The 25,434-nt window shown below is 46.6% G+C and overlaps 1 pseudogene; it reads left to right on the top strand.

Annotated features, from left to right (window-relative positions):
• Positions 1-2,166: 2,166 nt before the first annotated feature.
• Positions 2,167-25,434, top strand: part of LOC149874771 (uncharacterized) — a 34,008-nt pseudogene continuing 10,740 nt past the window's right edge.

The raw sequence follows: 25,434 nt of genomic DNA, 5'->3' as shown, positions 1-25,434 counted from the left end.
TGGGGTCCCACAGGGCTCGGTCCTTGGACCGATACTCTTTAATGTCTTCATCAGCGACTTGGATGAGGGAGTGAAATGTACTCTGTCCAAGTTTGCAGATGACACTAAGCTATGGGGCGAAGTGGACATGCCGGAGGGCAGGGAGCAGCTGCAAGCAGACCTGGACAGGTTAGACAAGTGGGCAGAAAACAACAGAATGCAGTTCAACAAAGAGAAATGCAAAGTGCTGCATCTAGGGAGGAAAAATGTCCAGCACACCTACAGCCTAGGAAATGACCTGCTGGGTGGCACGGAAGTGGAAAGGGATCTTGGAGTCCTAGTGGACTCCAAGATGAACATGAGTCGGCAGTGTGACGAAACCATCAGAAAAGCCAATGGCACTTTATCGTGCATCAGCAGATGCATGACAAATAGGTCCAAGGAGGTGATACTTCCCCTCTATCGGGCGCTGGTCAGACCGCAGCTGGAGTACTGCGTGCAATTCTGGGCGCCGCACTTCACGAAGGATGCGGATAATCTGGAGAGGGTCCAGAGAAGGGCCTGCAGGCCAAGCCCTACGAGGAGAGACTAGAGAAACTGGACCTTTTCAGCCTCCGCAAGAGAAGGTTGAGAGGCGACCTGGTGGCTGCCTATAAGTTCATCAGGGGGGCACAGAAGGGAATTGGTGAGTATTTATTCACCAAGGCCCCCCCGGGGGTTACAAGAAATAATGGCCACAAGCTAGAAGAGAGCAGATTTAGATTGGATATTAGGAGGAACTTCTTCACAGTTCGAGTGGCCAAGGTCTGGAACGGGCTCCCAAGGGAGGTGGTGCTCTCCCCTACCCTTGGGGTCTTCAAGCGAAGGCTAGATGTGTATCTAGCTGGGGTAATGTAGGCCCAGCACTCTTTCCTGCTTATGCAGGGGTTCAGACTCGATGATCTATTGAGGTCCCTTCCGACCCTAGCATCTATGAATCTATGAATCTATGGAGTGGGTAGTAGAGTGGCTCTGTTGGAAGGGGAGGAAGTGGAAATAGGCTCTGTTGTAGGGGAGAGAGGGGGTGGCCTGTGTTTGTTATAAAGTGTTTTTTTTTTCTGAGAGCTGTCTGCTGTGAGCATGGCACTGGGTATGCACAGTGGGGCAAGGGTCCATGGGCAACTGTCCAGGTGGGCTAGAGCAGAGAGTGAAGGAGGCCAGTTGTGAGAAGGAGTATATGGAAGTTTCTGACAGAGACTTCAGGTAAGTGAATGAGAGGGGGTGCTACTATGTGGATGCACATATGGAGCACAGTCAGGGACCTTGCCCTGCTGCTGACTCTGGTCTGGAGCTCCTGTGTGGCCTCCACCTAGACAGACCCCAATCCCTACCCCCCAGGCCTTGCTGGGCAAACCCCACAGGCCAGGGGGTGGGGGACGCCAGCTCCCCCATGGACTGTCTGGGTGGAGGTCTCAGACAAGCCCCGGGTAGGCTACTCCCCCCGGGCAGCGGCCCTGGCAGCACTTCACATCAACACCATCATAGAAGTTGCTGCTTGTTTTTTGCTTAGTGCAGGGCCTTCACCCTGCCCTAGCAGAAGTCTCCCACCTGGTCCTTCCTGCTCGCCCGCTGGTGCAAATGCCAACACGCTCTTACAGAGCGGGCCTGTTTGCATGCTCTGTTCATGCAGTGTGTCTCAGGAGTGTGGCTCCCTACTGGCTCACCTAAGAGGGATCTGGGGGGGCTTCCCCTCCAGATCTGGCTCAGCTGCATCTGGTCCTTCTGCCCACTTACCTTAGGGGGATTACCTGCTGCTGTCCCCACTGCTGGCTCCGCTGCTGCTGCATCCGCCTCGGGTCTGGTAAGGGGGCACACGTGTGTGGGACATACATGTGCCTGGATCCCTCCTCTCCCCGCTGCTTCTGGCTCCTGAGTGCTGGGGGCTATGTCAAACCGTTGCTTTTAAAGGCCGTGGTTTGAATTTCCTGCTGCTGCCCCAATCAGCCAATCAGGTGCTCTGGTCTTCCTGGAAGTGCCTGCCAGAAGTCCAGCCTCCTTCGCTCCCCCGCTGAGGGGATCTGGTGCCTCTGGAGCCTGCTCTGCAAGGGTTAACCCTAAGGGTGCTCCCTACCCTGGGGGGACAGTCCCCCCAGCTCTCCCCCTAGCCCTGTTTGCGCACTCTGTCCTACATATGCCCAGATTGAGGCCATGATGTGGGAACTCCAGGCAGAGGTGAGCCAGCTGCAGGGTATCAGGGAAATTGAAGAAGAGATTGAAAGCTACTTTCATTCTCTGCAGGACAAGATTCCTGGTGGAGAATCTGTGAGAGAATGTCCTGAAACAGATGCTGGTGAGTGGAGGACAGTCATCTCAGAGGCCAGACCTCTCATTGCAGAGACAGCTCCTCTGGTGCAGTTGGGAAACAAATATGAGGCCTTGGCTGCACTGGACGAGTGTGTGGTGGGGGAAAGTGCACTGGAGGGGCCTGCCACCATCACAAATCAAGCTGAAGGCGGGCCAGGTAAGCAGACGAAGAGATGCTGAGTCATCGTTGTGGGTGACTCTTTGCTGAGAGGAACAGAGGGACCCATCTGTCATCCAGATCCCATGGTGCATGAGGTCTGCTGCTTGCCTGGAGCCAGGATCAAGGATGTCACGGTGAGAATTCCTGACCTCATCTTGCCCTCCAACAACTATCCCACAGTCCTCATCCATGTAGGAACAAATGATGCAGCCAGGAGTAGTCCAGACCATATCATGAATGATTACAGGGCTCTGAGGACCAGTATGAGGAAGATGGGGGTGCAGGTGGTCTTCTTGCTGATCCTCCTGGTCAGTGGTCACAGTAGGCATCACGTCACCTGTGTCAGGGAAGTCAACCCGCAGCTCCAGAGTCAGTGCCGTCATGCGGGTTTTGGCTTCCTGCACCATGGCCCGCACTTCTATGCAAGGGACCTCTTAGGATGTAATGGGCTTCATCTTTCCACAAAAGGTAAGAGTCTCTTTTCTTACAGGTTGGATGACCTCCTCTGTTGGGGTTTAAATTAAGTATGATGGGGGACAGGGAGGCAGGAGACGGAGATAGTCTAGAATCTACAAATTATGAGACATGCAGCAGTACACCCCAGGTAAGTACCAAGGGGCTCTTTGGGCATCAGAATGGTGGGGCAGCAAAGATAGCATTCAGAGGGCTCAAGTGCCTGTATCCTAATGCTAGGAGCATGGGGAACAAGTAGAAAGAACTCTTACTTCTGCTTTCAGATAATAGTTTTGATTTAGTGGGGCTAACAAAAACCTTGTGGGACCCTACCCATGACAGGGCCATACGCACTGAGGGCTACAGGTTGTACAGAAGGGACAGAGTAGGAAGGAAAGGACTCTCTCTATGTAAAGGACCATTATGTACTGTAATCAAAATGGAATCAGAGGAGGAGAAAGTTGAGCCATTGTGGGTTAGGATACATGGAGGACATGGGGAAAGGGACTTGGTGGTGGGGGTCTGCTACAGACCACCACACAAAGAGGAAAATCTAGACTTGGAATTCTTGACACAGCTCTCAGAGTCCATACCATCTAAGGATGTGGTTGTCATGAGGGACCTAAAGTATCCTGACATCTGCTGGGAGGAGCAGTCAGTCAAGTCAAACCGTTCACATAGGTTCTTAACCTGTGTGTAAGACCTTCACCTAACACAGGAGGTATATGGTCCTACTAGGGGGAATTCCTTACTGGACTTGGTGTTGGCTATGGGGGAGGACCTGGTAGGGGAGCTGCAGATTTGTGGTCACCTTGGGGACAGTGAATACTAATCAATCAAATTCACCATACAGCATACAGTGGGTAAAATAACTAGTATTCCATTAGGGTGGAAGTGTTTGACTTTAAGAAGGCTAACTTCAGTGTGCTTAGGAGTCTAGTAAATGACACACTTCAGGAGAACAGTACTGGTGAGATGGGAATCCAGGAAGGGTGATTGTTCCTAAAGGCAGTGATCCTTTGGGCACAGATGGAGACTATCCCAATATGCGCAAAAACGGAGAAAGGGCCAAAATACTTCCTTGGCTAAACAGGGAAATCCAGGGGAGCCTAAGGGCAAAAAATTTTGTGCATTAGGGCTGCACAAAATTTCACCAGCCATTTTGTTCTTACACTGTTTCAACCAATTTTGAGGTTGAAACAGCAAAATCAGAACAAAAGAAAGCCGGTCAAAATATCATTGAAACAAAAGGAGAATAGTCAGGGAAGCACTGAAGTCCCGGAGGGGAGGGGAGCCAGGTGTCCAAGGAGAGTAGTCGCTCCTTAAGGAGATGATCCTCCAAGCCCAAAGGGAGGTAATCCCAACACGGATCAAAGGGTTCAGGAGGGCACACAAACCTTCATGGTTCACCAAAAGCATCTGGGAATATCTCCTAGCTAAAAGGGAGGCGTACACACAATGGAAAGGAGGGGCCAACACCAGGGATGACTATACTGCAGTTGCTTGGGGCTGTAAGGGGGCAGTCAGGAAGGCCAAGGCAGAGATGGAACTGGGACGAGCTTCCCAGATTAAGGACAACAAGAAGTACTTTTTTAAATACACAGGAGGTAAAAAGAAGGCAGTGTATATGTGTGATACTATTACTGGATTCATCTGGTAAATCAGTTCATCATGGCTTGAAGAGAAGTATGTGGCAAGGATCTCTGTGATTACTGAAATTAGCTCAGTGCTATTTCATCAACAACTAGTATGTTTATGAGGCCTGAAAGTTCTTCTATCTTTCAAAATTTTAATCAAATACCTAACTAGAGCTAACTCTAGTTGAGGACTTAGCCTCTAAAAAGGTACGTCCCTGAAAGATGAAAACAAGACCATCTCCCACAATATCCTCTGTAACAGGGGGCTTTCTCGGGACCAGTCTACCACCTGTTTCTGGGCTAACTGCCCACCTTCTCTGCTGCCACGCCTTGATGATAATTAATTTAGATATTAATTAGGCGGGAGGTTGCCCATTTCTTGCTCCAATGCCAGAGGGTGCTACCTGCGGCTCCATTCCTCCCCTACACCACAGCCCAAGCCTCACAGATGGCATCTACAGTTGTTAACATCACTGGTTCCACTCTGAGGCCCAGAACCCTGCAGTCCAGACCCCAACTAGATCCCTTCACTCAGGCAGCCTACTCCGCCTTCATTCTGGGCTGCCTAGCTCCCTGATCTGTTCCCCTTTACAGGTGTGCTCCCCCCAGAACCTTTGGCTACACAGGCCCTGGCCTCACCTCCAAGCCAGTAGGAACCACAGGCCCTCAGCTCTGGGCATCCCTCATGGTGGGCCCTTGGCCCTTTGACCTTTCTGGTCCTGGCCAAGTCAAGGGATCCATTGAGCAGTCAAGGGATTTCAAGTGAGGCTTCCAAGTCTATAGCCCTCTCTCTGTCTTGGGTCTGCCTTCCAGACCCTACAAGGGGATAACCCACCTGGTTGTGGGAAGCAGGGTTATTAAGGTGCCCGACCCACTTTTCATTGGGATGGTAACTGGCCTGGCATTTCCTGGGAGCTCTCGTGCTGCTGGGAGCCCCACCAGCCACTCACTCCTGGCAGGGTGCAGTTTTTGGTCATGCCTAGGACCAGTAGCCTCCAAGCCATCCCCTACAGCTCCTGCCCTTACCTCCAGGATGTTCCAAGCAAACTTGCAGCCAGGCGATGTTACCCCTTCTGCTGCCAGCTGTGAACTGTTCTGTTTATATAAGTGGCCAGGGATCTAAAAATGGGTGCCACAATCATACACTTGCTGGCTGCTTGGCTGCGCCCTTAAAGTGGCAGGCACAAAAAATGGCCTGCCATACCCTCCTTCCACATAAGTGCCCTAACCACTGGATTACAGATTCATACTCCCTCTTGTGATCTCTATCAGGTCTTGAAAATCACCATTTAAAATTAAAGAAATAGATGTTACTGCTTTTTATAGGGTATCTGATCCTGTCAGCATCTATTAGGTATACTTTGAATGCCTATAGGATGAATCCTGTGTGAAATTTAGAAGAAGGAAATCTCTTTTCTTTATCTTGAATGTAGTATAAGCTGCAGACCAAGTCACTCAGCTTTGTGGCACTCCTGATTGTGCATGGCAGCATTACATAGAATGTTTCTTATATAATGCCTCCTAGAATCATAGAGACAAAGGGCTTGAAGGGACCTCAGGAGGACACCTACTCCTATCACCGAAGACAGGATCATCCCTATCCATAAGTCAGAGTAGAGGAGAGATGTGGACAACATTGAGAGGGTCCAGAGGAGGGCCACCTGCATGATCCGGGGACTACAGGGCAGACCCTACAGTGAGAGACTGCGGGACCTGAACCTGTTCAGCCTTCACAAGAGAAGGCTGAGGGGGGACCTGGTGACTGTCTATAAACTCACTAGGGGGGACCAGAAGGGTTTGGAAGAGACCTTGTTTCCCCTAGCACCCCCTGGCAGTTAGTCTTACCTCGATCGTAGGCAAGCTGTTCGAGAAAATTATTCTGGCACACATCCAGGAGGGGCCAGCAGGGGACTGCATTCTTAGGGGCAACCAACATGGGTTCATCAGTGGCAGGTCCTGTCAGACCAACCTGGTGGCCTTTTACGATCAGATCACCAGATCATTAGATGCAGGGGTAGCAGTGGATATAGTCTTCCTGGACTTCCAGAAGGCTTTTGACACTGTCTCTCACCCCGTTCTCATTAAGAAATTGGGGGGCTGTGGTGTAGACATCCACACAGTCAAATGGGTCGCCAACTGGCTGGAGGGCCACACCCAGAGGGTGGTAGTAGATGGGTCCTTCTCAACCTGGAAGGACATGGGCAGTGGGGTTCCGCAGGGCTCTGTCCTCGGGCCCACACTGTTCAACATCTTCATCAGTGATTTGGACGAGGGGGTAAAAAGCACCCTGTTCAAATTTGCTGATGACACTAAGATGTGGGGGGATGTGGGCACACTGGAAGGATGCAACAGGCTACAATCAGACCTAGACAGGTTACAAGGGTGGGCAGATGAGAATAGGATGGGTTTCAACACAGACAAGTGCAAAGTGATGCATCTTGGGAGGAACAACCAGCACCATACCTCCAGTCTTGTCACCACAGAGGCGGAAAAGGATCTTGGGGTCATCACTGACTCCAAGATGAACAGGGGCTGGCAGTGTGGAGAGGCAGTTAGGAAGGCCAACCGCACCTTGTCATGCAACCACAGATGCATCTCGAGCAGGTCCAAAGAGGTGATCCTCCCCCTCTATGTGGCACTGGTCAAGCTGCAGTTGGAGTACTGCATCCAGTTCTGGGCGCCACACTTCAAGAAGGATGTGGACAGCATGGAGAGGGTCCAGAGGAGGGCCACTCGTATGATCAAGGGACAAAAGGCTACGGGACCTGAACCTGTTCAGCCTCCACAAGAGAAGGCTGAGGGGGGATCTTGTGGCCTGTTATAAACTACTCAGGGGGGATCAGCAGGCATTGGGGGAGTCACTGTTCCCCTGAGCACCACCAGGAGTGACCAGTAATAACTGTCACAAGCTGGCAGAGGGTAGTTTTAGGTTAGATATCAGGAGGCGCTACTTCATGGTCAGGGCGGCTAGGGTCTGGAACCAACTTCCAAGCGAAGTGGTGCAGACTCCTACCCTGGGGGTGTTTAAGAGGAGGTTAGATGAATATCTTGCTGGGGTCGTTTGACCCCAGTATTCTTTCCTGCCATGGCAGGGGGTTGGACTAGATGGTCTACTTAGGTCCCTTCCAACCCTAGAAACTATGAAACTATATTATGATCCTTCCTGCACATTAGTGGATTTCCAAAGAGAATGTGATTCCAAGAAATGTATGATAGATAGATAGACAGATAGACAGATAGATAGATAGACCTCATCTAATGGTTATAAAAGGGAAAATTATCATAGTTATATTTGTGTGTCTTGTCCATTGTTACTCAGGAAGTGCATGGCAAGGACAGGATTATAACACATGGATCTTGTTTAGGAAACCCTACAGCAGAGGTCAGCAACTTTTTGGGTCAAATGCCAAGAAACCCCACAACCTGGACTTCAAAGATGCTTCCCACTAATGGTGGGAAGCCATGAGGAACCCAATCCTTGTGGCAGTGCAGCCCCAGCCCCTTCTCTGCTGTGGTCCCTGAGGTGCATGTGCAGTTGCAGTCAGCAACAAGTCAGGCTGTGGCTCCAGGCCCCAGTGCAGCCACCTGCAACCTTGTGGCTGCCTGCTGAAAGTAGCCTGGGCTGTGTCTGGATTGCTACTTCCATGCAGAGGAAGAGAGAGCTGCTGCAGGGGCCATGTGTCCCCCCGCTGGAGAGCTTCTCCAGCAGCCTTCCAGTGCCCCCCATCTCTCAGTCATAAGGCCTCAGCTGAGCAAAAGTGCAGGAGCACACACAAAACAAGTGCAATGGGGGAGCAAGTTTGCAGCTGCTTCCCCACAACAGAGCTAAGATTTACAAACCAGAACCACCGTTCAAATGAATATATCTCCCTCCCAGCCCCAAATGCATGGGGGCAACATGCTGGGAGAGGAGGGAAAGGCAAAGGAGAGCTTCTGTTGGCTGCCAGGCAAGGGCATTGCAAGGCAGAGATGACAGGGCACCCCTCACCCCCATCAGGGAAGCCCACACAGTGGGCACATAACCCCCGCTGCAAAGAAATGGCAGAGAAGCAGGGCTGGGCTGCACAAATAGCCCAGGCTGCTTGCAGCAGGCAGCTCTAAGTCTTCAAGTGGCTGCATTGGAGTCCAAAGCCCTGTCCTGGCTCATTGCTAGCAGTGACTGCACATGGGAGCATGACAGGGAAGGGGCTAGGGCCGTGCTGCCTTCAGCCCCTTCCTTGCCATGTGCCCTGAGATGTGCATACAGCCACCACCACCACAGAGCTTGGACTACTTGCAGCAGGCAAAAAACAGGTTGCACACAGCTGCACCAGGGTCCATAGACCCAGCCTGGCTCTGTGACAGTAGTGCTGCCCTAAGCCCCTTTTCTACCATGCATGCTGAGGCACGGGTGCAGCCACCACTGCCACAGAGATGAGCTGGAGCGCTAGACCCTGATGCACCAGTTGCAGTCTCCCAGCTGCCTGCCACATTCAGCCTGGATTCCGGGCAGCTGCTGCCTGCCATGGAGCCTAAGCTGCCCACAAAAGGAGTTGGAGCCTCCCTGCTGGCTTCTGTAAGCAGCCTAGGCTCCATGGCTGATGGCAATGCCCAGACCCCAAGCCAACTGTGGCATGCCGAGCAAAATGGCCTCATGCCATATTCGAGAATGTGTGCTGGGGGGGGACTGGGGGGGAGGTGCTTACCTACCCCTGCCCTACATAGTTCTTGCCTACAATGAAGCAAATGTGGTTGCTTTTTCCAACACATAAGTGAGTAGTATGAATGCAACTATTCAGGAATGCCCAATAAAACATATATAGGGCATGTGTAGATAAAATAAGGGGCATGTGTGCACAACACTTTAAAGTAGATTAAAATGCTGCTTTAATGATGCTGGTGTTTGCATGCATCAGCGGTGTATTGCACATTAATTCCAGCTGCTGTAGCACATTCAGTGATGTAATGCACCTTAAATGACTTCGGGGTGCAGCAAACTAAAACATCTCTGAGGAGCTGCACCTGGGGAGAAAGAATCACCAATACACCTATAGATTGGAAAGTACCATTCTAAGTAGCATACCAGTGGAAAGGGATCTTGGAGTCATAGTCAACACAAAAATGCACATGAATTGCCAATGTGACAAGGTAATAAGTAAGGCTAACTGCACTCTTTCCTACATTAGTAGGTGCATCACCAGCAGGTCTAGGGAGGTGATACTTCTCTATGTGGCATTGGTGAGGCCACAGCTGGAGTACTGTGTCTGGTTTTGGGTGTCGCATTTCAAGAGTGATATGGATAACCTGGAAAGAGTTTAGAGGCAGGCTGCTTGTATGGTTAAGGGCCTGTAGGTAAGATCCTATGAAGACAGACTGAGGGACCTGAATCTCTTCAGCTTCTGCAAGAGAATGATGAGAGGTGATGTTGTGGCTGTCTACAAGATCATCAGAGGGGTCATCAGGGAATATGGGATACTTTGTTTACCAGGACACCCCTCAGGGTTACTAGAAATAGTGGCCATAAACTGAAGAAGAGAAGATTTAGATTGGACATCAGGAAAAAAATATTTACAGTGAGGGTTGCCAAAATATGGACTGGGCTTCCAAGGGAGGTGGTGCTTTCCCCTACCTTAGAGGTGTTTAAAAGGAGATTAGACAAGCACCTGGGTGGGATTACTTAAACCCAGCACTCTTTTCTTCCCAGACCAGAGGGTTCGACTCAATGATCTGATAGGTCCCTTCTGACCCTAGAAATCTATGAAATCTATTAAATAAATCTATGAGTTTTAGTTTGCTGCCCTACAGCTGCAAAGCAAAGCACTGGGCTTCTTGTGGCTCAGGGGCTGTGCAGACAGCCTGACAGCAGCCCATGAAGGCAGGCTCTACCAAAGAAAAAACAAAAGTGGAGAGCTTGATCTTTTTGTTTCCTCTCTGGAGCCTGCCTGCCTGCATAAGCTGTGCAGGGATCCGGTCCCTCCCTCTGCAGCTGCAGTGCCACCCCCTCCCCCGAACTGCCCAAGATGGGTGCCTGTGGGTGGGTACCACCTGGTGGGGGCCACCACTACCACAGAGGGAAGCACTAGCCTGCCCATCCCACCACAGTCCAGGGACCACTCTGCCCACCAGCACCTCGCCCTCCCCTCTCTGCTGCTGGACAGGCAGGTAAGACACATGGGGGTTTACTTTTCCCTAAATTGAAGCAGTGGGTTTTTAAAAACCCACTGCTTCAATTTAGGGCCCCCATTTCATCTACATACACCCATAATGAATTCTGCTTATATTATACTTTTGTAATTGTCCCGGGACTGGAGGTACGGAGGAATGTAATTGTCACCTGTGGGTCAGGATGCAGCACGCGAGGGGTGGAAGGCAGAACCCACGTGGCTTGTCAGCTGCCTGTTTATCCAGCTGCAGCTGGCTGGTGATGTCAACGCTGAATGCTGGCCGGCACAGATAAAAATGGCGACGCGCGCTGTGGAGCCGGCGGGGAGCGAGAAAATGCAGCCACAGATGATCCCGCAGTGGAGGTGATCTGATATACAGGACCAGAGGAGCAGGAACGGCCAGGACAGAAGCAAGAAGGAAGAGGAGCATCTTGATGATGTTGCAGATGGGGCAATGGAGGGACATGAAGAACGCCTCATAAGGGCGACAGGGGGAACACCTGAAGAAGTCCGCCCCAGGAGAGAGGGACTGCAGGGAACCCAGGAAGGGTTGTAGCTGGAGCGAGCATCGCCGCTGGACCAGGAGGTGCCTTAGAGTAGGCAGGGAACCTAATTGCCTAAAGGGATGAGGCAGCCAGTGTCCCACTAAAGTGCAGGAAGGGAGAGGGGTAGTTAAAGGGGCAGTGCACCCGGTTTTGTGTTGGAGCTTCTTTCTTTCCTTTTGTTCTTCCCCGAGCTCCATGGGTGTCTGAGGGTAGTGGGCCCACATGCAAGTTAGATAGGGTCGGGGCCTGAGTAGGACCCGGTCAAGGGTCCCAGGAGCGAGATGCTGACCATCCTGACACTGCTCCACAGGAGGCATGAGGCTGGGGTGTAGGGGTGGCGGAGCCCCATGAGTAACCGCTGGGAGGAACCTCGGGTCTATGAGCACACCCAATGAACAGCCCCGGACAGTGAGGTCCAACAAGTCGTGGCAGATGAGCACAAGGTTAAGGATTCGGGTGGAAGTCACCAGCTCAGATAGAGGCGTGAGCCATGTAACATCAGTCACCCGAGCGCAACTGGTTGAGGCCTGGTGGCTACAGTAATATTTCCATAATCCATTATGATCAAGGAGCTGAAGTGTCTTGAAGCTTAGAAAAACAACATGGACTCATTGCACCACCCAAGTTATTAAACTATTGTTATTAAGATACTGATGTTACTGTATTACTATTATGTCTGTACTACTGTTCTTTGCTTGTAAATGTTGTGCAACTTTCTCTTTATTTAGGTAACGTTTGTTAATGCAAACCAAAATAAATTGCAGTGATAGTATTCTCCTATTGAAGTCCCATTGCCATTTCTAACATCATGAAAATCTAAGTGGATTTGTTAATTTTTAAAATGTTTTTTGCTACTTGACAAAAAAAAAAACCCACAACTTTTTGCTGTTTAGCATTATTGTGCCTAGTGATTGGTTCTAACTACTAGATAACTGATAAAGCCATGTTTTTGTAACTGTTGGCTCAACAGTTCTGGAATTCACATGTCAGTCACTGCTAGCTGAACTTTCCTCCCGAATGACTGAAACAGATGGCAAGTTTCTTCTTTTGAAATCAGATGGCATCAAAAATTCCTTGAACTCCTGCTAATTCTTTGAAAATTCATGAATAGATATTCATAAAAATGCTATATTCCAGACTGACCGCCTACAATGATAGGACATACATGAAACTGAAGAGATTGTTTAAATGAAGAGATCTGTACGTATGTAAGTTTAGATAATGTTTCCATGAATTTCTATCATCACTTATCAGCTGATACCTTGTCACTCATATTGCATAGCAAATAAAGTCAACCTTGCCCTCTCAGCATTGTTTCTACAGGGTGTGTCTACACGTGCCCCTATGGTACTGTTGTTATTGCACCATCACTTAGTACTTCCTTCTGGTGCACAGTTTTTTTTAGCCTCTACATCACCATAGCGATGCACAATATTGAAGGAGTGTGTCACTACAGGAATGTAGTTGTGGATCATGTTTTTTGCCCATGGATAATACATTGCCACAATGCTCTGCTATGGCAATGTCACATCATGTGTAGATGTGCCCACTTTGTGGTAATATATCACAAAGTAGATCAAATGAAGGGAATGCAGTTAATATAGATCTCTAATATTATCTTTATCTATATAATCAATTCTATTGCTCTATCCAAGCTAAATTATTTGATATAAACTTTGCTATGGCTTTTTAATCACTCCAACTAAATATAGAATATTAGAAATTTTACAAAACACATTTGAAAAATTCTGGTTATTTTCACCAAATTAGCATCAAATGACCAAGGTAATAACAAGCTTTAGAACAAAACATTCACCAGAGAATGCTTCTTAGACTTGGAAAACATAGAATCAAAAAACACTTCTACAAAATATACTGTGATGGCACTACCCTAAGAAGAGAGAAACTTTGTGGATGGAACTACATGGGGATATTTTAAAGTTAATTTATTGAACTTAAAAAAACCCCTAGAGATTCAATTGACTTTAATTAAGCACTCTATAGGATTGCTAGCTTGATAAGCTTTTCTGAAGCTCTAATAGCTCTAGTTTCAATGCAATGCAAGTAGGCAGTTGACGAACTACAGTGACATAAGAGGAAGTCCTGTTAAAAACCAACCCAAAAAAATCACATACTGAGGTAATGTAACTTTAAAGAAAAGTGGTTTCAATAAATAATTATCTTTATGCTGGAGGCATTTGTTTAGATTTACATCCTGTAGACTATGATGACAATGCAATGATGATTGCTCCAGAACCCTATATTAATAAGATTTAATATAGCAAAGTTTTCCACAACTGTGTTTTTTGAAATATTAAGAGTAAAAAAAATAGTCCTCTGAAGCTGAAGCTCACCAACAGTTTTTATGAGTTTAACTTCAAGGAATTATATAAAGAAAAGAAAATACATGAAAAGAAACAACACTAAATGAAACAAAATGAAAAGAAAAAGTGAACAAATTAATTAACTAGTCTGTATGTATCATAACAGGAAGGCTATCAAGTTATGTTGTTTTTTATACCTTTTGCATTTAACATTTTTGGAGTTAACTAGAACAAAATCCATTCTGTTTGTAGATGTACTGAATTGTAATTGCCAGAAGGTTTGCCTTGAAGTATCAGCTACATGTTTAAAAAGTATTACAGAACCACAAAGCTCTCAATTGATATTTACATTACCCCAAAGAAATTAAGGGCCTAATTTGCCAATATGAAGAATTTAGCAAACCATAAGAACATAATACATTTAATATTTATACATTCCAGAATCAATAAATTAGCTATATAATGTTAAGATGTTTTTCCAAAAACATCCCTCAGGGCTAGTGGGTCCACAAGGATGGTGGTGGGTCTGGAACAGGAATTTGGTGGGATGGGGGAGGCTGGCAGGTCTGTGGGAAAGGGTCACTACACAGGAGAAGAAGGATTGTATGTCTAGGTGCAGGGGGAGGTGGTAAAAATATCTTGGTCAGAGCTGGGGAGGTGGACAGGAGGAGCACAGTCCTGGGGCCATACTCCTAATCTTAGTTACCCTAGTTACAATCTAAATGTAACATCTACACATACCCCTAGTGTGACCTTGAGACTATCCAAACATCCAAAATAAAATATTATTAAACAAATGACTTAATAGTATATTTTATATGAATAATTTTATTGTAAGGAGAACTTTGGAGACAAATATTTTATCTTCCAAAATATTTTTAATTACAGACTTCTGCTTTAGATTGGTTCATCTATTTATAATAGTGTATGCATTTCAACCTTAGAGTCAGCTAAATTAAGTTGCTGGGAAAGGTATTGCTGGGATAGCAACACAAACAAGCATGTCTGTTGATAGGATGGCAGAGATTACAGTTTATGAAGGACCTATTTACTCATTCAAGTTAATGTTCTTTAGCCTTCAGTCCTGCAAATCTTTCATTTGTTTGGTGGAATAAAGGTTTCAACCCTGGTATTTCATTTTGTAGAAACACATAGTAGCTAGAGTCGGAAGGGACCTAGGTAGATCATCTAGTCCGACCCCCTGCCTTAGCAGGAAAGAGCACCGGGGTCAGATGACCCCGGCAAGGTGCTCATCTAACTTCCTTTTAAAAATCCCCAGGCTAGGAGCCTGCACCACTTCCCCTGGAAGCTGGTTCCAGGCCCTAGCCGCCCTGACTGTGAAGTAGCGCCTCCTAATATCTAATCTAAACTTACCCTCCGCCAGCTTGTGACCGTTATTCCTGGTCACTCCTGGCAGCGCACGGGGGAACAGGGACTCCCCCAATACCTGCTGATCCCCCCTGACCAGTTTGTAGCAGGCCACAAGGTCCCCCCTTAACCTTCTCTTGTGGAGGCTAAACAGGTTCAGGTCCCGTAGCCTCTCCTCATAAGGCCTGCCCTGCTGACCCCTGATCATACGAGTGGCCCTCCTCTGAACTCTTTCCATATTGTCCACGTCCCTCTTGAAGTGTGGCGCCCAGAACTGGACGCAGTACTCCAGCTGCGGCCTGACCAGTGCCGCATAGAGGGGGAGGATCACCTCCCTGGACCTGCTCGAGATGCATCTGTGGATGCATGACAGGGTACGATTGGCCTTCTTGACTGCCTCCCCACACTGCCGGCCCATGTTCATCGTGGAGTCAATGACGACTCCAAGATCCTTTTCCGTCTCCGTGCTGGCAAGAGGGGAGTTCCCCAACCTGTAAGTATGGTGCCGGTTCTTCCTCCCCATGTGCAACACCTTGCACTTATCAGTGTTAAACCCCATCCTATTCTCATCCGCCCACCGTTGCAACCTGTCAAGGTCAGCTTGTAGCCTATTGCACCCTTCTAGTGCGCCCACATCCCCCCACATCTTAGTGTCATCAGCAAACTTGAACAGGGTGCTTTCTACCCCGTCATCCAAGTAACCACTCTATATGGGTAACTGCCAAAACTGGAAAAAAGAAAAAAGGGAGATAAATAAATAAATAAATTTGCATTCCTCAATATGTTTAAGGATTTTAATTTATTATTAATTATGTTCTACATTCCCCTTATTTTGTACTGAATATGTGAATGATGGCTTGTAGATATATAGATATCAAAACCTATTATAAGAAAAATATAGTATATTTATAGTTATAAATATTATATAACTCTTTCTATTATATCGTTTGAACCTGGTTTGTGTGTGATTTTGTATTTTGTTTATTTATGAAAAATACAAACTAGACAGAATGAAGAATGTTGAACACTGGGACAGATCCTATTCCACCCATTAGGTGCTTTTGTAGTCTTGAGCACTTATGTATGACCCTGTTCTACTCTTCTCAAGTCCTTGAAAAAGTTGACATTCCTACTTTATAACATGCCATCAAATAAACCTTAAAGTTAAATTACAAAAGGCAGGTAGCAGAAAGAAGACACATCCAACTTCTGCATTTTCTGTTTTTCAGAGATTCAAGCAAAGTAGAGCAGGATCACGTTTAAGCACTTAAATCCCCATGAGCATTTAGTGGGTGATACAAGATGTGGCACATCTGCCTGTAGATGTGCTCCAATGAGATTAATCAAGGCTGCTGGAACATGCTAATTAATGAGCTCCAGCAGCCTCCATGTCTTATGTGTCCCCATACTTCAAAATAGTGTTGGGAGCACTTTAAAGCTCATCAAACAAGCTTTAGTTAAAGCACCCTCACCGCCAACTTGAAGCATAGTGTTACCAGGTCCTTCTGATAGAGTGTGGGCTTGCCTCATCTACCTCACCTGCCACACTTTGATGGAAAACATTTAAAAATAAGACATAGGTGAATTGCCTTTAAAAGTGTGACAGAGGGCATGTCCCAGGGCCGGGTGTCATGTTGGCTTGGCCACCAGTCTCCATGGGACAGTGCTCTCAGTCTCTCCTGCCCTGACTTCATTGTTTCCATAAACTGATGGTATAATGCGGGAAGCTGCCTATTCCCAGTCCTGATGCAAGGGAGCACCATCTGTGGCTCTGACCTCCCCTACAATGCAGCACATGCCTCACAGATGGCACCACAGTTCTTAAAGTCTCTGGCCCCACACTGGGCCCCATAATCCTCCAGTCTGGACCCCAACTTGATCCCTCCTATCAAGTGGCCCATTCCACCATCATTCTGGGCTGCCTAGCTCCCTGTACTCTTCCCCCTCTTGAGCATGGCCCCAGGGACCTTTGGCCACACAAGCCCTGGCCTCACCTCCAAGGCCAGTCAGAAACCCAGGCCCTCAGTTATGGGTGTCCCTTGCAGTGGGCCCCTGGCCCTTTTGACCCTTCTGGTCCTGGCCCCAGCATTGACCAGTTGAGGGTGCCTCAGGTCAGGCTTCTTGAGCATCTAGCCGACTCTCTCTCACAGGTTCACCTTCTCGGCCCTACTATGGGGTTACCTGCCTGGTTGCGGGTGCTGGGGTTATTAAGACACCCCCACCTGCCTTTCACTGGGGTGGTAACTGGCCTGGCATTTCCTGGGGACTCCTGTACCACCAGAAGCCCCACAAGGCCACCCATTCCTGGCAGAGTGCAGTTTTAGGTCATACCCAGGACCAAGAGCCTTCTAGCTATCCCCATCAGCTCTATGCCCTTAGCTTCTGGTTGCTCCTGCTGCAGTTCAGTTGGGTGATGTTTCTGCCTTAGCTGGCAGCAACAGACTGCAGCCTTTATATACTAGGTTCTCAAGATGGCTGCTGCCATCGGGCACCTGCTGGATGCCTGACTCAGCCCTTAAAGTGAAGGAACCAACAGTGCCCTGCCACAAAGAGGAAAAGAAATTACTGAACAACAACAAAAAGAGTATATGCTCACACCAATCTCAAGATACACAGTAAAGATGCAGCCCTGATATACTTCCTTTAAGAAGAACAGAAAGCTGTTTACTGAATAACAACAAAAAGGCCTACATTCCCACCAGTCTCAAAATACAAGGAAACTATGTAGCCCCATTGCACTTCCCCTTTTTCCTCTCTTCACAGGTTCCCTCCTGTCAGGGGTGGCTCCCTTCCCCCTCTTTTAATAATGATTATCTTGCCTCTCTTCCAGGTCAGTCTGCCGCTGCCTCCGGTGCCACCATGCTGCAGCCACTCCTGCTCCCAGCACTGCCAGAACCATTTGTCCTTGATCAGATAAGTATCCCTTTTTCTCTTTTAATCACCTCGATCCCATGAGTCCAGAGACTGCTCTCTCTTTCAAACTCGATCTGTCACTTTATCTCTTCTTGCAGGTTCCATCTTGCCATCCTCACTCCCCGGTCCTGTGCCAAAGACTTGCCACTTGGTGTCTTCTGCTTTTATCTCTGGGCTTGCTCCTTTCGTCTGGGTCAGCTGCAGGAGGCTGCGCCTGTACTTAGTTTCAGTTTTGAGCTTTGACCTGCTGGTGACACCCCCCCCACTTGGGAGGAATCTATTCCATCAATAACAAGTTATTGTGAGTGCTCTTACACACAGGATGCTAAATACATGTGACCTTGTGTGTGCTTTGATGAGAGTGGCTCCTGGAGTCACTCTAGATAAACCTTCCCACTTCTGGAGCATGTGTAAAGATGATCATTGTATTCTACATCCTTCTTATTTGGTCATGTGTCTATGTGTATGCATATTCTACTTGCTTGCTGTTTGGTATCTGTCATATATTGTCTTTGTTTTCTTTAGATATCATTAACCTTACTGAAACCAAAAAAGAGGTTATAAATTTGAAACATGAGTTTTAAGTGTATAATTTTACAATTGAATTATGAATCATTATAGTTGATTAACCAAGATCCAAAGTTAGTTAGAATGTGTCAAGCAAACTGATGTATTAAAATGTATAGATCAATCTCACAGACAAATTCCAGTAAACAACTATTTTGTTTTCAAATATAATGTTATTTACTTAGTTCTAGCATGTCACTCCAACCTACACAACTGTAGCAAGAACCACAGGTGCCCAAAACTACCCCCATTTCCCTCCAATCGTTGTGTGACCATACAGGAGTCCTTGAATTTTGAGTCCAGAATTTTGTGGGAATTTTGCCTTCCCAAAACAGGAATCCCAGAGAAACTGACTTATAAAAGTGCCTCTGGGTGCTGGCAGAAATGCAGTTCCCCATTGTATATCATGGCACTTCAAACAGCAATCTCCTTGACCCAACAGATGTCCTCTGTTAGGTCTGGGGAGCAGGAGGATCGAGCTCCATTTTGGACCCAGGTGCATGTTTGTAACCTCCCTCCGTCCCATCTCTGATTCTGTTAAGATGGGGTAGAAGGAGGAAGGGGAAGGAGCTCTGTCTGGACACTGCCAAGCCCCATCTTCAAAATGGAATTTTGTTTGTAGGAAAATCACATTTCATAGGGCTCATGAAAACCCCAAACCAAAAAAAAATAATTTCTGCCAACAATTTTGAAAGAAATAAAATAATTTTACTTTCTGTGGAATTTCTTTACATAGCAGTTCTGTGCATCCCCATGAGTATTTTCCTTTTAGTTTTTAAAAACTGAAATGTTTGTGTGTGCACATGTATAAGTATATTTTCTGTCACCCTTATTCCCAATTCACATATGTATATATGTATGTGTATGTATTTCCCCCTTTTTCTCTCTTTATTTACTCATTTAAAAGAGAGTTAAGTAGGAAAAAAATATTCAATGAACCTATTTTAAAAAAACAAGTACTTTTTTTTCAATTCAGAAAGAAAAATACATTTAAATATTGTCTTTGAAAAAATTTATAATACACTTGATTAGGTCAAATAGTATATCACAAATATTTTCCAAATATGATATTATACAAATATATGTATAATATTACTATACAAAATAAAACAAAACCAGTAGCTTATTTGCATGTTCTACCTATAGTTTTTTTCTACATTATGGTCTATCAGACTTCTTACTTCATAGACTTCATAGACATTTGGGCTGGAAGGGACCCCGGAGGATCGTCGAGTCCAGCCTTCTGCCCCAGGGGCAGGAAGTCAGCAGGGAGCATAGGATCCCAGCAAGATAAGCATCCAAATGTGTCTTGAAGGCATTCAAAGTGGGTGTTTGAGAACTTGAAAGACTTGAAAATAGTACAGGCAAAGTTTTTTCCAGTTTCTGCTGACTGTGATGTACCATTTCTAACTCCCTAAATCTGATGGGTTAAAGGGATTTTCTCCTGTTTTGTTCAGGAAGCATCTTAATCTATGTTTATTTGTGAATTTGACAATTTTAGCTCTGCTAGTACTCAGTGTAGGAAGGACATGAAAGGAAATTTATTCATATTTAAAAGAACATAAAAGCCTGCCCATATTTGCTAGGGATCATATGACAATGGGTGAATGAGGTCCTCTGAGGGGTGGCGTGGGGTCTGTTCTAGAATGACTGAAGTTCTGAACCTTTTAAATTACAAATTCAAATAAATTCCTGCCAGTGTTATTCCATGAATTGATATAGAACCAGAATCAAGACACTTTCTACTTGGTTTAATGAATTTTCTGAAAAGCATATGTCCTCTCCTTCTTTTACTCTTTCTTGTCATCATTACTCTCAACTAATACACAAAACTCATATGGGTTAGGGACATTTTTTGGACTTATAGTAATTTGCATACAAATCTGTTTATGTGAGAATAGATATGCTTGTTGATGTGAGTAACAGCTCCTCGTTATACACGACTCATGCAAATGATATCAAAAGCAATGCAGTTTCAAAAACACTTGTAGAACGCCTCCCCCCCCCCAAAATTTGAAACAATGGTTATATTGAATTGTAAATATAAAATCCTCAAACATGTTAAGCAATAGATTTTTTCTTTCATTTTTCGCCAATATTAATAATTACCCAAATTGAAGCATTATTCCTCAAAATTATAAGCAACTATAGGTGAACTAAAGTATGTATATTATGGATAGCATTTCTCAATGTTTGACATCTTTCTTTCAGAAAGAATGTGCATGGTTTTCGTGTTAGTCACACTTTAAGATCAGTTTTATTAATATCATATTTAAAACTGTTTACATTTACCTATGATATTTCCATCTTTTTTCTTTAGTTTGATCTTTATTTTAAAGTATGTTATTAATCAACATGAAGCACTTTTCTGCTCTGTGTCTTCTGCTCCTTGTTTCCCTCCCTAATACTCTCTGTGACTTCACACAAATTAAGTAATTCTGACGTCATGTTGCCTTGGAGAAGATTGTGACACGATAAATAAAAGCTTTGTAAATTCACAAACTGGATAAAAGCTTTCCAAGAAAGCTTTTCCAAATTCAGGAAACCGTACTACAGTGCTCAAGAGTGTTTGAAGAGTGTTTGAACTAGTTTATAAAATTAATTTTACAGAGGCATGAAGGAGACTGGGAAAGCTCTGCCTGGTAAAAAGATGTCTTTAAAAAACAGCTCCCTTTTGCGTGCAAGGAGAGCTTTATTAAAAGAGTTGACTCTAAATAATTTAAAATTTGCCACTAGCAAGGTTGGGCCTATAAAACTATTTTCCATCCATTCTTTCTTTCTCAGCTTTAAAACCCTGATATTATATTGATCCACATAATAGTGATGATTTATTCAGTCAAAATTGAGTGATTTCCCTTTGTCTTTATTTTCTTCACTTCATAGCATTACTCTGATTTGCATTCTTGACTACAGAAATATTTCGCTTGAAAGACCTCCAAACTGCGTGTAAGTGTCAACTGAAGTTAGTACAGAATCAGGTCAGAGAATTTAGAGAGGTCATTAGTGATTTAATTTCATAACTCTTTTAGATAAGTATTATCACAGAGCTTGTAGGATAAGAGCAATGAGAAGAAGATAGCATTCTGTCATAACTGAAATCTCTGGAAAATAAATCTGCTGAACCTTCAGATTTCTACTAGATGCTTTGTCACTTCGCAGATAAGGATAAATTTGGCCTCACTTGTCAGCTTTGTAAGAGTTTTCCAGAATTCTTCTGTGTGGAAACTTGTGGTTGTATATCCAGAATGCTTGGCAGAAGGATTAAAACAACGCTCAACCTTTTTGGATTTGAGGCAACCCACATTGGATTGGAGGTACCTTGCCACAACTTTTGCAAATTGAGTGGCACCCAGTTTCAAAAAAGCTAATTTATATATTACACTGCTTACTAGGGCTGTGCGAAGCTTCAGTCCTGATTCAATCTGGTAGCGATTCAGCCCGATTCAGTGGCTGAATCTCCAAATCCAAAATGGATCAGAGGACTCTTTAACCTCTCCAAATCAAATCAGAACCCTCTGAATTGATCTGGAGAGTTTCCAAAAGATTTGGCAATTTGGACACAGACACAGCTTTAAATGTTTTTTCTGCATACCTCTAGGTACCAGGCGGCTCATGAATGCTGTGATGCTGGGGCACATGGAGTGTCCCAAAGAAGTGCAGGGGGCTCCCCAGCATGGTTGGCAGCAGACCCAGAAGTGGACCAGAAGCACTTTCAGTCCACTTCTGGGTCCACTGGAGAGGATGCTGGGGGCTCCCCCCTACCCATCCAGGCTCAACAACTTAACTCCTGGGTCTAGTGGGGCACCTGGGGTCCTCCTGTGGCCAATCAGCAAGCCAGGGGGGCACAGGGAGGGCCTCCAGTATGCTCCCTGGTGCAACCAGAAGTGGACCAGAAGTACTTCTGGTCCACTTTAAAAAAATTGGGTGTCAGTCAATTTGCAAAAGTTGTGGAGAGGTGCCTCAAGCCCAAAGTGGGTTGCCTCAAGTCCAAAATGGTTCTGGGTTCACCATCAAGCATGCAGCCAACCTCCCGTGCTCCTGTGGGACACTCCATCTGCCTCAGCATTGCAGCATTCATGAGCTGTGCCTGGTACTTTGGGGTATATAGAAAAAAAAAAACACTTAAAGCGGTGTATATGGTCAGATTGCTTATTCTCCAAATCAGCATCAGATCTTCAGATTTGGATTCAGCCTAATCAAATCAGAGACAGTGATCTGAATCAATTAATTGAATCACTGTCCATTACTCAGGCTGAATCCAAATTAAATAGGGCCCATTTTGCACACCCCTACTGCTTACCTCTTTGTATTGGGGGTTGGGGGATCACAAAGGCAGGGGAAAATCTGAGCCTGTGTTTATCAGCTTATATCCTCACACTTCCTGGAACCCTTCAAAGAATCTTGTGACACCCCATGGTGCCATGGCACCTTGGTTGAGAATCAGCGCTTTAGAAGAAAAAGGCAACCAAAGCCCAGAACTCTTTATTGGCTAATTAAATCAAACAAGGACATATGGGAATGTCAATTATATGTGCCTAAATGATGGCAGAGCTGTTTCAGTAACATGGATTCATTATGAGTCTAGAGAAGCAGGGGCAACACATAGGGGGTGCACGGGGGTACATGTGCACCCCCTGAGAGCACTGGTGCACCCCTGTCAGGCTTCACTCCCTGTTTAGCCAGTGGGTAGGGGGGAAGGTGGAAGCACCAGTGGGCCCCCCAGCGAATGCCAGCTGTGGAGAAGGGCTGCCAGCAAAAGCAGCTACACTGCTTCCAGAAGTGGCTGCAGGAGTTCCAGAAGCGGCGTGACCACTTTTATGGTGAGTGAGATTGGCTCTGGTATACCCCACACCCCCAGCCAGTGGAATCAGCTGCTGGGGGATGCCCCCCCCCCACCCCCAGCCAGCCAGAACCCAGATGTGGACCGGTCACTGACTGCTGTCAGGGAGGGCATGTGCTCTGCCAACTCAGGAGGCACCAGACACCCATGTACAGAAGGAATTCCTACCATATCAACTGGAATTCCTTAAGGAAGCCTAGAGGCATACTCGCTCCTCTGTTCTAAGGGTGACTACAAGCTTTCAAATCATCTAATTGAAATTTACCATTTTGGTGTAAGCAGGTTGAACCCCTATTAGTTGCAAACTGTACTAGTTTTCATAATTCATGGCAGCAGGCACAAAAAGAATCTATGCTGATGACAACCTTCAACAAGAAGGCTCCTATGCAAGCATCTCAGCCTGATCTGCAGGCTTTTTATGGTGCCGGAGATTGCCAAGTGCAGTCAAGTGCACAGGGCAGACATGACTGGGTAGCTCCCACAGGGAACCACATACTCCTGCTGAAATTCTGCATGCCTTCCCTTCCTGGAAGCATTGAGAGATTGTCACTGGCTTCTGCCAGCTGGTCTTCTCCAACTACATGAGGGTCACTGACTGACACAGAGTGCTCTGGATGGTCTAGGACTGCTTTACATGCAGTGCCCTCACAGGTCCAGTCCAATATGCAGCTTCCAAGCAGTCTGGGACTTGGGTTGCATATAGTGCCTGTCCTGGCTGGTCTGGGGCTGCATCACATTGTGCCTGTCCTGACTGGTGCAGGCCACACCATCTCTAAGCTGGTCCCCCACATTGAGCAAAAGGACATCAGCATAAGGCCTTCCCTGACTTCAGAGGAGTGCATCACCAGTAGAAAGCAGGGAGAGCAAACAGGGAAGTTTGCAAGCAGTTTGCTTGGAGCAGGAGGAGGAAGGGGAAGAGGAACCAGAGGAACCAGGCACCAGATCCTGCACTATGAAGGTAAGTGAGCCTGTCTGTTTGGCTTGCTGAGGGCTGTTTGGTGGGTTGTGTGCCTGGGTGTATGCTCTGAGCAGCTGAGGGCTGATTGATAATTGATTGCAGCCCAGGAGTGACAAAAGGCCCTAACAAAGGGGCCTAGCCACTCCAGGCCCAGGAGAGGCATATAAGGAGGCACACTCTAAGTGACCAGGGGAGTTTGCCACTAAGGGAGCCTCTAAGATTTTTTTTCAAGTTTGCTGAGATGAAAGGAGTTGCAGGGAAAATGGAACACTAAAGAACAACAAACAGTTAAGCTACAGAGGAGTTTGGTAGGAAAGGTCTTCTTGGAAAGAAAGACAGGAAATGAGAGGCAGAAGATTAAAATACCTAGAGAGGTGGCTGGAGGACACTGCATGCTCAAAGCCACTGCCACTTCCAGCTCTTCCTCTTCTTGCACCTGTGAGGTGTCTGTCCGGACAGGACCACACACCATCAAGGCTTCCACCCAGGTCCTGGTTTGGTGCTGTGTAGACTGTGGCTTTCAGATTCCTTCTAGTGTCAGCCAGATTGGGGTGTGCCTCTGATATGAGCAGTGATGTGAGTGGTATCCCTCAGAAAGAAGGCAAGAGAGCTACAGGAGGAGGAAGCAAAGCTCTGAAGCATCCTCGGTTACCAGTTTTCATAGACATTAGACATTAGGGCTGGAAGGGACCTCGGGAGATCATCGAGTCCAGCCCCCTGCCCAAAGGGCAGGAAGTCAGCTGGGGTCATAGGATCCCAGCAAGAGAAGCATCCAATTTACTCTTGAAGGTGTTCAATGTAGGTGCTTGAACCACCTCCGCTGGCAGACTGTTCCAGACCTTGGGGACTCGGACAGTAAAGAAATTCTTCCTTATGTCCAGGCTGAAACGGTCTTGCAGGAGTTTGTGACCGTTTGACCTTGTCATCCCTTGGGGCGCTCTGGTGAACAGACGTTCCCCCAGGTCCTGGTGGTCACCCCTGATAAACTTATAGGTGGCCATCAGATCACCCCTGAGCCTATGCTTTTCCAGGCTAAAGAGCCCCATGGCTCTCAGCCTGTCATCATAAGATCTGTTTTCCTGACCTCTGATCATGCGCGCGGCTCTCCTCTGGACTCTCTCAAGCTTCTCCACATCCTTTTTGAATTGTGGAGCCCAAAACTGGATGCAATACTCCAGCTGCGGCCTCACCAAGGCCGAGTACA

The sequence above is a fragment of the Crocodylus siamensis genome, chromosome 1, assembly GCF_052110815.1.
Source record: "Crocodylus siamensis isolate JL-2025a chromosome 1, ASM5211081v1, whole genome shotgun sequence".
Taxonomy (NCBI): Eukaryota; Metazoa; Chordata; order Crocodylia; family Crocodylidae; genus Crocodylus; species Crocodylus siamensis.
This window is presented reverse-complemented; position numbering and strand designations above follow the sequence as displayed.